Source organism: Nipponia nippon, unplaced genomic scaffold, assembly GCF_047370975.1.
Source record: "Nipponia nippon isolate SJK-2023a ecotype South Korea unplaced genomic scaffold, ASM4737097v1 scaffold_17, whole genome shotgun sequence".
Lineage (NCBI taxonomy): Eukaryota > Metazoa > Chordata > Aves > Pelecaniformes > Threskiornithidae > Nipponia > Nipponia nippon.
The window spans coordinates 5,594,346-5,607,095 of NW_028262333.1; the positions used below are offsets into that span (position 1 = coordinate 5,594,346).

General features: G+C 42.1%; 1 long non-coding RNA gene across 1 annotated transcript in view; it reads right to left on the reverse strand.

The window, feature by feature from the left end:
- Positions 1 to 12,750, reverse strand: part of LOC148056145 (uncharacterized) — a 183,671-nt gene that overhangs the window by 14,336 nt on the left and 156,585 nt on the right. Inside the window, exon 3 of the long non-coding RNA XR_015703876.1 lies at positions 259 to 390. This is a non-coding gene — a long non-coding RNA (uncharacterized LOC148056145). The remainder of the gene's footprint in view (positions 1 to 258; positions 391 to 12,750) is intronic.

A 12,750-nucleotide genomic window follows, 5' to 3' on the forward strand; every position in this document is an offset into this window, starting at 1 on the left:
TTGTGGAAAGGAGGTAGCAGAAAAGGAAAGCAAGGCATGACAGCATATTAGCTAAAAGGAATATGCTGGACCCTCTTCTCCCTTATCCCTCAAATCTGTTGTGCTGATGCTGTGAAAGGCATGCCAACCTAGATCTGAGGGCAAGGAGCCAGCAACTCAAAAGACAGAGGAAAAAAGATGTAGCAAGGGAGGCAGAAGACATGACAAGGAAAAGGGAGGAGCAATAACCTGAGCCAAAATAAACAGAGAACCACTTGCCTGAATGGACCTTTTGTCCAGTACCAGTTGCGAGTTCTGATCACACCAGCCAGGTCTCCAGGAGAGACAATTCCTTGCACAACATCAGTAAATTAGTCCAGTCTCTAGTTGTGACCAATGCCTGGCAGAAAGCTGTAAGGGAGAGAAAACATGAATGCAATCTAGCCAATTATGCACTGAGGAGAATAGGAAAAACAAACAAACAAAAAGTGACTGAACCTGCAGGTATCAACACAAACCCAAAAGACTGATAACCTTGTTTTCTTAATGTGGAGCCGTAGTATGTTGAGCACAGAGATTGGGAGTTATTCTTACAGTGGCTGCTTGCAGGAGGTCAATACAGAGCACAGTGATCACGTCAAACATATACGTGAAGGCAGAGCTGTGGAGGTTCCAGCACTTGGATTTGTTTTCTCATTTTTTATCTGCAGTGAAGCTTGTGATGGCAGCCACATGGGAAGAGCCAATTATGTTTCTGCCAATGTTTGCAGCATACCCTGTGAACTACTGTATCCCTTCAGTACTTCATCTCAAGGACTCCAAAAGCCAGCTCAGAGAGTCTGAGGCTGAACACACTGAGGAAAAACCATGAGCATTGAGTCACAGGAGGAGACTACCACTTTATGGACCTAGCTCAAGGGCTGGAAAAACCCAACCTATTTTATTCTCTCGGTTTGTTCACTTAAGCACAGTTCAGCCCACTGCACTGTGCAGGAGAAGCATAAACATATCAGAAGGACTGCTGCAGTGGAGCCGAGCATCAGTGCAAGCAGTAACAGGGACTGATTCAAAACGTCAGCTTCGAGACCCGTTACAAGCCACAGCTCTGGGGGTGAAACAAGAGAAACTTTAGAGAAGCATCTTGTTGCTGTTCCTGATGAAATGAAGTGTTACTGCCCACTGAGACTCTCTCTATGTTCTGCTGTTCAAGTACAGTTATTACTCCACCCTTGGCAGTGCTTTTGTGCCTGTCTCTGATAAGACCAGGGGCTGCTTTGTCTGCTGTATCTGATCTTGCATTGCCACACAACCCACAAGAATCGATCCTGCCAGACCTCCTCAATGGGCCATAGAACACAGACCAGAACTAAAAAAAGCCAGTGCATTCCCCACCTTAGAGCAAAGGGAAAGCCTGCAGGGAAGAGATGCGCTGCCAGTTGTTTTCTACATTGATTCTTTTCACACTTTCCAGTCACTCACTCCAAGCTTCATAAATACCTGCAGGGTCAAAACATTGTCCTGGTGAGTTGGAGTAGTGACCTTGATAAGTGACACAGCCAATATACAGTCCTTTCTTTGGAAGGAACTGCCCCCAGTACAATTTTTTGCTCATTCAATCTTCCTTCTCCTTCAAGCAAAATCTGCCAGAACTAATTCCAATTCATTTTTTCCCTTCCTCTTTTTCTTTATTTTCTGTTTTGTCCCAGCCTCCTCTCTAAGAGGTGTCTCCCTGGGGAAATTCATGTCCCTTGTACTTTATACTCTGTGTGCATAATAGAACATTATCTGCATAATTTATCTTTCGCTACATGTTGTCTTCCTTCTGGCTAAGTGTTTTTCTAAAATAAATCTATATTCTCATCGTGTACACTGAAAAAAAAGAGCCAACAAGCCTGTCCTATGTGAGAACTCTCTAATATCCAAAACCTGAACCACCAAGAACATGTTAGCTCAGTCTTTTACGTCAAATGCAACTGTAAAGCTGATCTTCGTCCTGCCTCTCTCTGTATTTTTCCATTCTTTCTGTAGATCTAATGAAACCTCCACAAGGCTGAATCCAGATAAAATCTGGAATTGAAATGCAACCCACAAAGCAAGGGAATTCAATGAGATAAGAGAAAAAAACCTGTGCCTTTAATGCCTTTTATCACGCCTCTGAATGGCAGGGTATGAAACAACAGCAGATCTATGGGACTGGGAAGGGTGGGTGCATTGGTCATGGACTAATTAGCATGACCATAACATCCAGACCACATGTGGCAGAGATGTTGCTTCCATGTAGTATGCTTTGAAGAAGTGCAACTGCCAGCTAGTACATATTACAGCTCTCAGTATGCAGGGGAGCTGACAAAGCATTTGACCATGTCTTGAAGTTAAACGTGCTGGGGTTGTTATGGTTCAGTCAACACAATCTTCAGTCAGCTTCTCTTACATTCTCTTGAGCATGAGGACAGCATAGTGCTTTGCTGATGCTGCTGGGATTTCCAGGTGTTTGTAGCTATGAGCAAGAAAATTTGAGAGAAAAACATAACAAAACAGATTCTTTTCTATTGCAGCCTGAGGTTTTGTAGCAAATCTGAATCACAGCATATTAGAGTGAAAACATGTCCTGAATAACGGAGGAGTTGACGATATTTTCTGTTCATTTATTTTTATCATGTGACTACATCTATGCAATTAAAAGTGAATTTGACATTTCCATGTTTCTTCCCATTTTCCTTTATGATGATTTTGAAAGTACCCCAGTTTTTCTCCTTAGCACAACACTGTTATGGTCCCTGTTTTGTACCATCCTTCCCATTTGCACCAGTTCACCAGGAAGTTCAGGGCCTTAAGGTTAGAAGGTACTGGGTCTACCCCATATGAGGACTGAGTTGTAAACTTGCAATAACAGGCAAATCCAAGAGCAAGGTTTGGAGTTTCCTCTCAAACCCCTCACACTTCTACTTTCTACAGATATCTTTGGATCGGCTGAATTGCCTTTGGAGATTCTAGATTTCTCCAAGGACCATTTATAGGATCAATTAAGGTTCCTAAGCACAGGTGTTTGGTACCACTTCTGATAATCAAGGGTGTCCCACCTGACTTCTGAAAGCGCTGGGTCTCCAGAAAGCCCCATATGGATGTCTCAGATTCCTTTGTGAATCCGTTAGAAGTGTAGACACCTGAATCTCTCCCTAGATGAATCTCTCCCTAGATTCAGATGGGTGTTTGTGATGGCTATGGTTGCATTAAGCGAATCTCAGGCCATGGGGCTTTTTTTTAGAGGGTCACACCAGCAGATTTGTGCCAAACCAAGAGAATCTGACCAGATGCAGGGCTGAAAGCCCTCCAGATGCTTTTCTGTCCCACACACAGTGTCCCCATTTATGCATTTCATAGCGTCCCCTTTCTGATTTCCTTAGACCAATTTACTTTTCTTAGGGGAAGAACCTGAGTAAGGTACTGTAAAGTTAGCTTCACTGACTCACTACTAATCCCCTGGTGCACTGTCACAAGACTAATGGCCTAGTTTAACAAGCATCACTGTCAGGGGGTCCTTTTTTAATACAATTCCCACAGTGCAATGAGAGGTAGTCCTTGTATCTAAAAAATTACAATATGGGAGGAAAAACCTTATTCCCAACAGATTAAATTTTGATTTTATTGAAGACCTTTAGAGCTAGGAACATGTCACTTGTTGGAGTCATCTGCAAAGCCCCAAAAATAGGAAAAAAAAAGCCTGTCTCCTCTCTTCTTTGATAGCAATGCAAAGCTCTGCTATGGATGTTTATGTTTTAGAGAAAAGCTCAATCCACACTCAAAAGCTGTGGAAAATTGACCATTTTTCATTACAGGTTCTCTGATAATTTCTGAGTATTTGAGGCTCCTGCCCAGGGAAGTGAACACAGAGAGACAAGCATGGAGAAGGGCTTGCACATAGCCACAATGGGAAAGGGAAAAAGCAAGGAAGGTTTAAACTAAAACACACCAAAACTTTCAAAGCTTCCCATGTCCTCTCAACATCAGCTGTTCCTTACAAACCTTCCTCTGAAGTCAAAGAAAACAGTCAGAGACTTCCTTGCAGGAAAGAAGTTTCATCTCTGTCCTTGTTTTGCCATATCCATCATTCTCCCTTAATAACAAAAATTTCTATTTCATGTGCTCATCAGAGCCAAGAAGACAGTCCATCAGGACTCAGACTTGGATTGCTCTTTCTCACCATTTCTGCGGGTGTCTCATTATCACATTTATGTCAGCCTCAGAGTGGGATCCAACACAGGTGTCCTTCAGGCAGGTGAAGTAGCACTGCTCGCTCTTCTTTCATTTTCCCTGTGTTTGGGCGATAGTCTGTTATCAGTAATGGGAAGAAATTGTCCCTATGCTGTATCAATGCAGAGATAAGTCTGCTAGCCTGGCTTTCCTTCAGAGCACATGAAAGGATCTCCAAGAGGAAGTTACAATAGGAAAAGGTGAGAAAAGGGGTCAGCTGGCTCATATTTGCTCAACTGGAAGCACATGTCCAATATCAGTTACCTCATTGTCTCTTAGGGGACAAAAATATCACAAACCCACCTCCAAGCCCTCTAATTTCAAAGTCAGGGTCTGTAAGACCAGGTAATCATAGTGCAACATTGATTCCCTGGGAACAGCTATCAGCACCCACTCAAATGTTAGCACTCAAAGCAAAGACTGATGTAAGGACGGTCACCTTATCAGTACTAGCTGTTCTAAAGATTTAACGATTTGAAGAACGAACTTCAGTTGTAATAAAACTTAATAACATCACTGAAAGGCATCAGATCAGTCTAAATTGCCACAAGAAGAAAATAATTTTCCACCAATTTCTGTCTTAGTTAAAATCATCTTCATACAAGTATATGGTGAGGATGGGAATATGTCATGTGTTGTAATTGAAGGTAACTGATTTATCTCCCTCAACCTTTATCAGTAAAATCTCAGTTTCATCCAGTTTTGGGCACTGGACCTCAAAAAAAAGAAGTGGAACAATTACAGAAATTCCAGAGGAGAGAAATATGAATTGTCAAAGATCAAAGACCGTGATCTATGAGGGAGCAATAAGGGAGCTGATGGTTCAATCGGAGAAGAGAAAAACAATGGAGAGAGCATAAGAGCCATCAAAGGCTGTTGGAAAGAGAAATGAAATAATCTGTTTGCCATGCCCAAGATGGCTAGCAAACACAAGAAATAATGGGCTTAAGTGGCAGCAAGAGATATGAGGGTTAGACATCAGGAAAAGCTTCCTAAAGGTGAGGGGAGTAGGGGACTGGAGTGGATTGCTTGGGGCATGGTAGAGTCTCACTGTTGGAGGCTTTTAAAGAGCAAACATCCATCAGAAATGATGTATAGAGAGCTGATCCTCGCTAAAGGGGGAGGAAAATAGATAAAGAAACCTCTTAAAGCCCTTTCTCCCATTTTTTCTCTGATCCTATAAAGCTACTAAAGAGACCCCAGCCCACTCAAAATACCAAGGACATGGTCAAAGACAGCAAAGACAGCCTGCTGCAGTGAAATCGTGGAGTCCTTATAAACTTCTTAAAAAGCCAGAGGGCTGCCTAGAATAACCTGCAGTGTGTAATACCAAGGTGACGAGTGAACCTCTACCTCTTTGTTGTACGTGATGTTTAAACAATAGACTAGCTTCCAATAATACAATTGATTTCACTGATACCAGCAAAACTACCTGCATAGTGAAGGTTAGATGCATCCTTGGTGAATCAGAATCTAACTACAGCACCCTGTCCTGGGCCACTGAAATAGGTTCCTCTACCAATACAAAACTTTGCGTTATAGAAGTTTCTATATCCTGGAGTAGCTTCATAATCTAACACATGAGGGAACAGTCCTGCCATTATCAGATAAGGGCCCTAAATGAGAAAGGCAACATTCCCAAGGTCCAGTGCCTGTGCCCCTTTGATTACTGCAATATAAATATATTATTGTTTGTCAGACTGATCTTTCTCAGTTTGTTTCTTCATATCAGTGGTAGAGATAGGAGCTCCCTGGGGTCCTCTGAATGTAATGACTTTCCTTTCTGTGTGGGGGAAGAGATTTCCTTTCATCCAAGGGTGCTGTTGTCTGCAGCCTTAATTTAGTGACTTTCATCTATATCATGAGGAATGTGGACTCCACCATGAGTTGTGCCAAGCACATCTTAAGAGTGAACTTCTTGCAACTTCATGCTGCCACCTACAAAGGAGAAACAAGGTTTGCTTTATCTGCTTGCCAGAAGGCAGGAGGTCCCTGTGGAGTACTCCCTGAGACTTCTTTGACCAGTCACTGTGTGTCACCCTGGGTTTGCTCATTTACACTGACACAAGCATTTTTCTACTTTGCAATGGTCCTTAGGACCTGAAAGCCAATCTGTGGTCATGTCAGGGTTCCAGAAACATCTGATTATATACCTTTGCAAGGGAGATGTTTTTCCCATGCCTGCTAGGGGAATTCTCCTCTGTCTTGAAGTGCAAAGTGCCATTTTTTTTCTACAAGTGTTTCATTGGAACTTGTCCTATAAGAAGCCAGGACCTGCCACATACCCTGAAGTGCTCATGAGATCTCTGCCATTGGAAGCAGGACAGCTGGTGATTCAGGTTTCACCATTCAGTACATGAAAGGGAATAGTGCACAATAAAGTACCAGGAAGCCAGTGGTTCTAAATATTTACATAGTTGTGTGCTTACCCCCCGGATAAATTCAACAGGACTCCATTTAAGGCCACAGACTTGCCACACTAATACTGGAATGAAATCTTCTCCTTTTTACTTCATTAAAAGCCTCAGGCAAGAGAGATCGAGTTAACCTTAGCATCATTCTGTTTCAAACAGTGTATAGTGATGCTGAATGAGCTGGAAGGATAGGTATTTATTTAGGGTATTTATTTGTGTGGTATTATCAAATTTGAGGTCCAAAGACTGAAATCCTACTCTTCACAGTACTGTGTACACATTGGTTAATATAGATTTTGCTCTGGGAGAAAAAAATACGTTGAGATATGCTGGATGGTGAAAGTAAATATTATTGTGTGCAAAGCAGTGAGGGGGTGAATGAGGCAGAATGAGAGAGAGAAAAGAAGAGAGAAATGAAATTATATATCCAAGGACACTCAGGAAACCCGTATCACAGCAGGGAACTGAATTCACATCTGTTTTGTTCCAGCTCAGCACCTTTTCTACAAGCAGCCTACCTCAACGTGCTTCATTTGTGGTCAAAATCCCAAAGAGGGAAAAGAAAAAACAAGAAAAGGAAATACTGCAGGAACTACTTTAATCCCACTATTGAGTACTCTTCATGGTGTCCAGGTAGTTAAGGTTAGTCTTCAATAATGTATGACAGAAAGTAATGCAATTTAAATCAGGAGAGGCAGACAGCAGGGTAGGGGAGGTAGAGGTGAGTCCTGAAGCACACAAGCTGAAGGAGACAATATTGTAGGAAAAAAAGCTGTAAGCCATAATAACAGTTTTTCTTAACAGAACTTAACTAGGTTAGAGTGACCTCCGAGAAGTGCCAGAACTTTAACAGCCAAATTCTAATGTGAAGGATTATGGATATTTCTGTATAAATTGCCCTTGTTTTACATAGACCGTTTTGCTGAGCACAATGTTAATTTTGCAGCTCCGCTGGAGCAGCAGCTTATAAGAAGATAAACAGAAAATTATGCCTTTAGCAGCTGACAGATACCTTGGCTAAGAGGGATGATAAAACTATTTACATGAAGATATTAAAGGCATGAAGGGTGCACCAGCTTTTTAGCAGCACTGCTCTGAACGGGGTGGGAGAAGGTGGCAATAGATGGGAAAGAACATATTTCCTTCACTCTGATTTTTATCCAGCCCACAGCTATAGCCAAGGGAAGACTTTTTGTCTTTAGCTGCATGTTCTTCTCTGAATTTCCTTTCTTGTGTAGTTCTGCAGCAAGAACTGTTGAGTGTATTTCCATCCCAGGTGAAATTTGGGGTGTGATCCATGGTGCTGACAGAGCAGGAGAGGGGAAATTGAAGAGAGCTAAGGCTTAACCTCTTCTGGAAACATAAACCCAGCTGCTCTGGAGTGGCTGAAACAGAGGGAGCGCATAACTCCTCGTGTTTCCAGCCCCTGCATCTGTGGACTTCTTCATCTTTGCATTTCATCCAGCCTCAGCAAAGATGATGAGGGTAGAGAAAAGACAGAAAGGGGTATCAGGATCATGATGTTTAAGCCAAGGTTAAGAATTCCCCTAAGCCTGATCCCAAGCCTGTGTCAGGACATGCACTGCCTCCTGCTATGTCTAGGCCAGTCCTGTGCTGAGGGATGTACCCACTTCTTAAGGGACAGCAGATAGGACAGGAAGGGAAAATTGGAGTCTGAAAGCAATCAGTGAATTCCCAAAGCACCACCTTCAAACACTTTGCAGCCATATTTCAACAGACTTAGGATTCAGGCTGCATCACCTGTGGCATAAGGATGAGTGAGCAAGCAGGGCAGCTGCTTGAGACCAAGCACTAGGATGTGAAGACGAAGGAAGGAAGAGGTAATCATTTGTGCCTGGTAGGGTACGTGTCCCCCTGCCTCTCTAGCCCAAGTAGTTACAGGCTCCAAGGTCACCCAGTCACAAACTTTCTCCTTGACTAGCCAGCTCCACTTGGCCTAATTCCAAGTATTAATGACCTAAAAATGGGCATATTTAAGAATTAATCTTAAACAAAATATTTTCAATTTTCAACGACCTATTTTCCTCTTTTTATATCTGCCTCTCTTTATCTCTCTTTAAATGTGGAACAACTGACTAACATTCATTCCAATTAAAAGTAAACATTTTTTTTTTCAAAGAAAAGGGATGGCACTGTGGTAACCACACTTGAATAGCGCCAGTAGATTTACCTGCCCGAGATGATAGAGCTGAATTCGGTGGCTGGCAGCAAAGTAATATTAGCTCAGGCACAATCCCTCAGAAGTCCACCTGGTCACAGTCATAAATTGCTGCCTCCATTACAGCTTTGCCAATACCATTTCCATGCTGGCTGCACATCAGCTTTATTGTAGTATAACGCACATTTCACAGGAGTGCAGCAGGAATGACAGAATGGGGTTAGGACGCTAGAAGAGCCACATTATTTTTTCATCCTAGGAGTTGCAAAAGGAGGTAGAAAAGAGAAGGGCAAAGACAAAAAAGGCTCAGCTCTAGGCTGCTGCTGCAACTAAGTGAAGAGAAAGAAAGACAGAAAAGGGCTGTGCTCACTCATCCAATCAAAATGTAGGAAAGTTTTTCAGAGATTTCCCAGTAGTCTTTCAGTTATTATGCATCAAGGGCAGAGCTGTCTCCATTTTATTGCACTCTGTCATTCAGAGCTGGGCTAGTCATTGCTGCTGAGAACAGAGACAGCCAGTTGGGAATCCATCTTTTCAAGTGTCCCCCATGTTGCTTAAACACATGCCACTGCCCTGATTTGAGCTGTGTCTGGTGACTTTGGAAAAACTGTATTTGCATTAAAAGATCTAAAGGGTACAGTGAAAAAAGACAGTTATGTATGACAAAGGAACCAAAGGACAATTCTGTTATGTTCTGAGTTTGAGTTAAGGTATCTAGAAGCAACCTTGGCTCTGAACTCACCCAGTGCCACACAGCCCTGTGAGGACACAGAGGGTTGGGTTGGAAGCAGCACAGCCAGCTTCACTTCCCCCAAGCCCAATTCAGCAAGGTCTGCTCTCACCTCAGCTATTGAGACAGATCTGGGTGTAAATTTTAAATGTGGAATTTTTTCAGACTGCTATGAAGTAAGATGGCTTAGAGGTGATGCCTTGGAAAACATTGGGTCTGGAGCAGCCATCTCATATCTTTTATCTACCCAAGCAGCAATGTCAGAGGGGAATCTGAGGCCATCATCCCCTCATCCTCACTTTTCCAGGCAAGGAATAAAGCTGTGCTTCTTTTCAAAAATCTTCAGATTTATGTTTCCAAAGAAATAAGAAAAAAAACACAGATGAGCTTCTTCCAGGGGAACAGCACACCTTAGGGTTTAATTCACGGGAGAATGTTATAATTGCACAGAGGTTGGTATTTGTGCTAGTCACTTGAGGGAGACAAAGAGCCACACTGAATTTGCCTGGATTTTATGTGGTCAGCCTTCAAGGTAGAAGAAAAGACAACCATAAAAGCCTTATGGTCAGTGCAATGTATGGAGATACCTGTTAGCTTCTGGAAGCAAAAGAATGAATAATGAGACGGTAAAAATCTACAGGGAAATAGAGAATTAAACAGGACTTGAAAGTTCTCATGAGAGACCTAGCCAGAACAGCCTCAGACAATGTTTGTTGTAGACAACGGCAAGGGTTGGGATAATTTCCCTGAAAGGATCTAAACTCACTGTAACATTTGGTGAGGGAAAGAAGGCCTGAAACACAAAGGTCATTTCAATCAGCTCAGCATGATCAAACACTCTGACGCATCTGCTCAAAACATCTGTGGTGTTTAAACCTCTGCTCCAGAGTCAAAATATTGGGATACAGAAAATACCAATGTGTTCTGCACTAGAGAAACCATGAGTAGTTTCCTTGGTTTATGAACCCAAGAGGAAATGGTAAAAAACAAACACAATGTCAAAAAGGATTGTAAGGATAATAGAAAGTTTTCTCCATGGAGAAAACTACAAAGATGATGGCTACTGAATAGAAAACAGAAAGATGAATGAGATGATACAGCACGGGCATGGTCACGAACATAAAATACCATATTTAGCACTTCTGCTTTTTCACTGACATTTGAGAAAGCAGTTTGGTACAATCTGCACAATTAAAAGAGAACTTGCTTTGAAGACCTATGAAGAAAACACTTGTAAGTGTTTAAGCAAAAATAACCACCGGAACTCTGTGCTTTGTGATACAAGCAAAGCAACCAGCTATAGCCTTCTATAACCTAAAAAGGATATTTAATATAAGTGGCACACAACATCATTTCTAGCATGAGGGATGCCAGAGCATTTTTATTTTATTGGCTTATATTACTTTTCTTTGTCAAGTTCCCTTCCTCTCTTCATGAAGATGAAGCTTCGTTGCTAACTCGCAGCCACACAAGAGATGTTTGTGGAAAATTTCATCTGAAAGAGCTTAACTCTCAGCTCAGAGTTTTCCTCTGGAAACACCACTCACACTCAGGACTACAGAGGGAGCCTCTCTCTTGCCATTGACCAGCTTCTCCATCTAAATTAGCTGGCTAACACCCTGTGCTGTGAATGCTCCCAGAAAGAAGCAAACACATTAGACCAACTTAATTCAGCCATTAAACTGGGACGTATCTACTTCTTTCTTAGGGATCACAAATGAGATCAATTTACCATAAACCTCTAGGGATTCTGCAATATCAAGGCAGAGGTAGGTAAATGTTTCAGCTTTCTGTAGAAATTTCTGATCTGTTTATCATTGCAGTTTAAAAGCACTTATGTGAACCAAAAATAGTTTAGCAGTTCAATAGAGCAAGACAGTCAATGTATCCGTGCTGGACTGGACATGTGTGTGTTAGATGCATCACTGACCATAATAACGTCCTTACGTATAAGTGCAGTATTCACGTGTTCTTCCAGCTGACATTTTAGTATAATTCTACGTTAATAAAAGTACAACTGAAGTATCAGTGCAGAATCCAGCTCAGTTTAATCCATTGAAGCTGAAGGAACACTGTGAAAATCCTTCTGATACTGTGGGTTGGAGCTGGGTAAAACAGACCTGTACATCAAAGGGTTAGCACCCAATTGCACTGTCCCCTCTGTTACTACAGGCAGCCAGTCCTTGAAATGATGACAAATGGGCTTGGAAATGCTCTGGTGCACCTGGATGATTTTAGAAAAGTAAGGCCTGGGGGATTCCCCTTTTAACCAAAATGGGAAATACATTTTTATAAAAACCAGTCATGCTACTTTTCTTTTGTTTTCATCACTGAGATGTCTTTGGTGACAATGAAAGCAAAACATGCACAGTCCTGGGGAGAGTCAGTATCCCACAGGCAGCCAGTAATCAAGCTTGTCTCCTGACAGCTTAGTCAGTGGCTTCAGTGCAGAACCATAGCCAGTTTTCACCCTTTCCTTGCCTAAGCTGATCTCCTCATTACCTGTGAATGGACTTGACCTTGGTTTAGATAATTTTTCAATCTCTTGGACAATCAAATAAGCAGAGATATGCCGTAGCCTTAAGAGTTTTCCCCATGGCTGGTTGGGATTAATAAGTAGAGAGGAAAGAGCAAGTAAATACTAAACCAGATGATAAATTCCATGTCTCAATCCTAGACGCTCTAAGGAAACATCTGTCTCTTATCTCTCCAGATCACCTTGTCCCTCAAGCAAATATACCATTTTCTTTCCTAACAGAGGCATGAGTTACTTTAGGCCAATACTGGGATCAATACCAGCAGCCCTGGGACTTCTAATACAACACTGACTGTATAACTGGGTTATTATCCTAGTACTCTGTCTAAATCAAGGAACAGCTCCTAAACGTAAAAGCTAAATATCTTTCTGCCCAGGTGATTCACAACCAAAGACCCAGCACTGGATGTTTCAGAGTTACTTCAAACTTTATGAAGAGTAAACAACACCCGTTAACATTTGAATTCATTGGCTCTTATTTAGCCATATGAGACCAAAACACTCTGATACAGAGCTGGTTTCCTCTCAGAAGCTGTTTCTCTCCCTCTCCGGACAGCTTTTCAAGTACTTGGTTGAAAAAAACTGACCACAAAGCAGTGTCAAATCCTGGGCTTGCCCCGACCCACATTATCGACTCACTTCCACCTCTACTGCAGAAGTG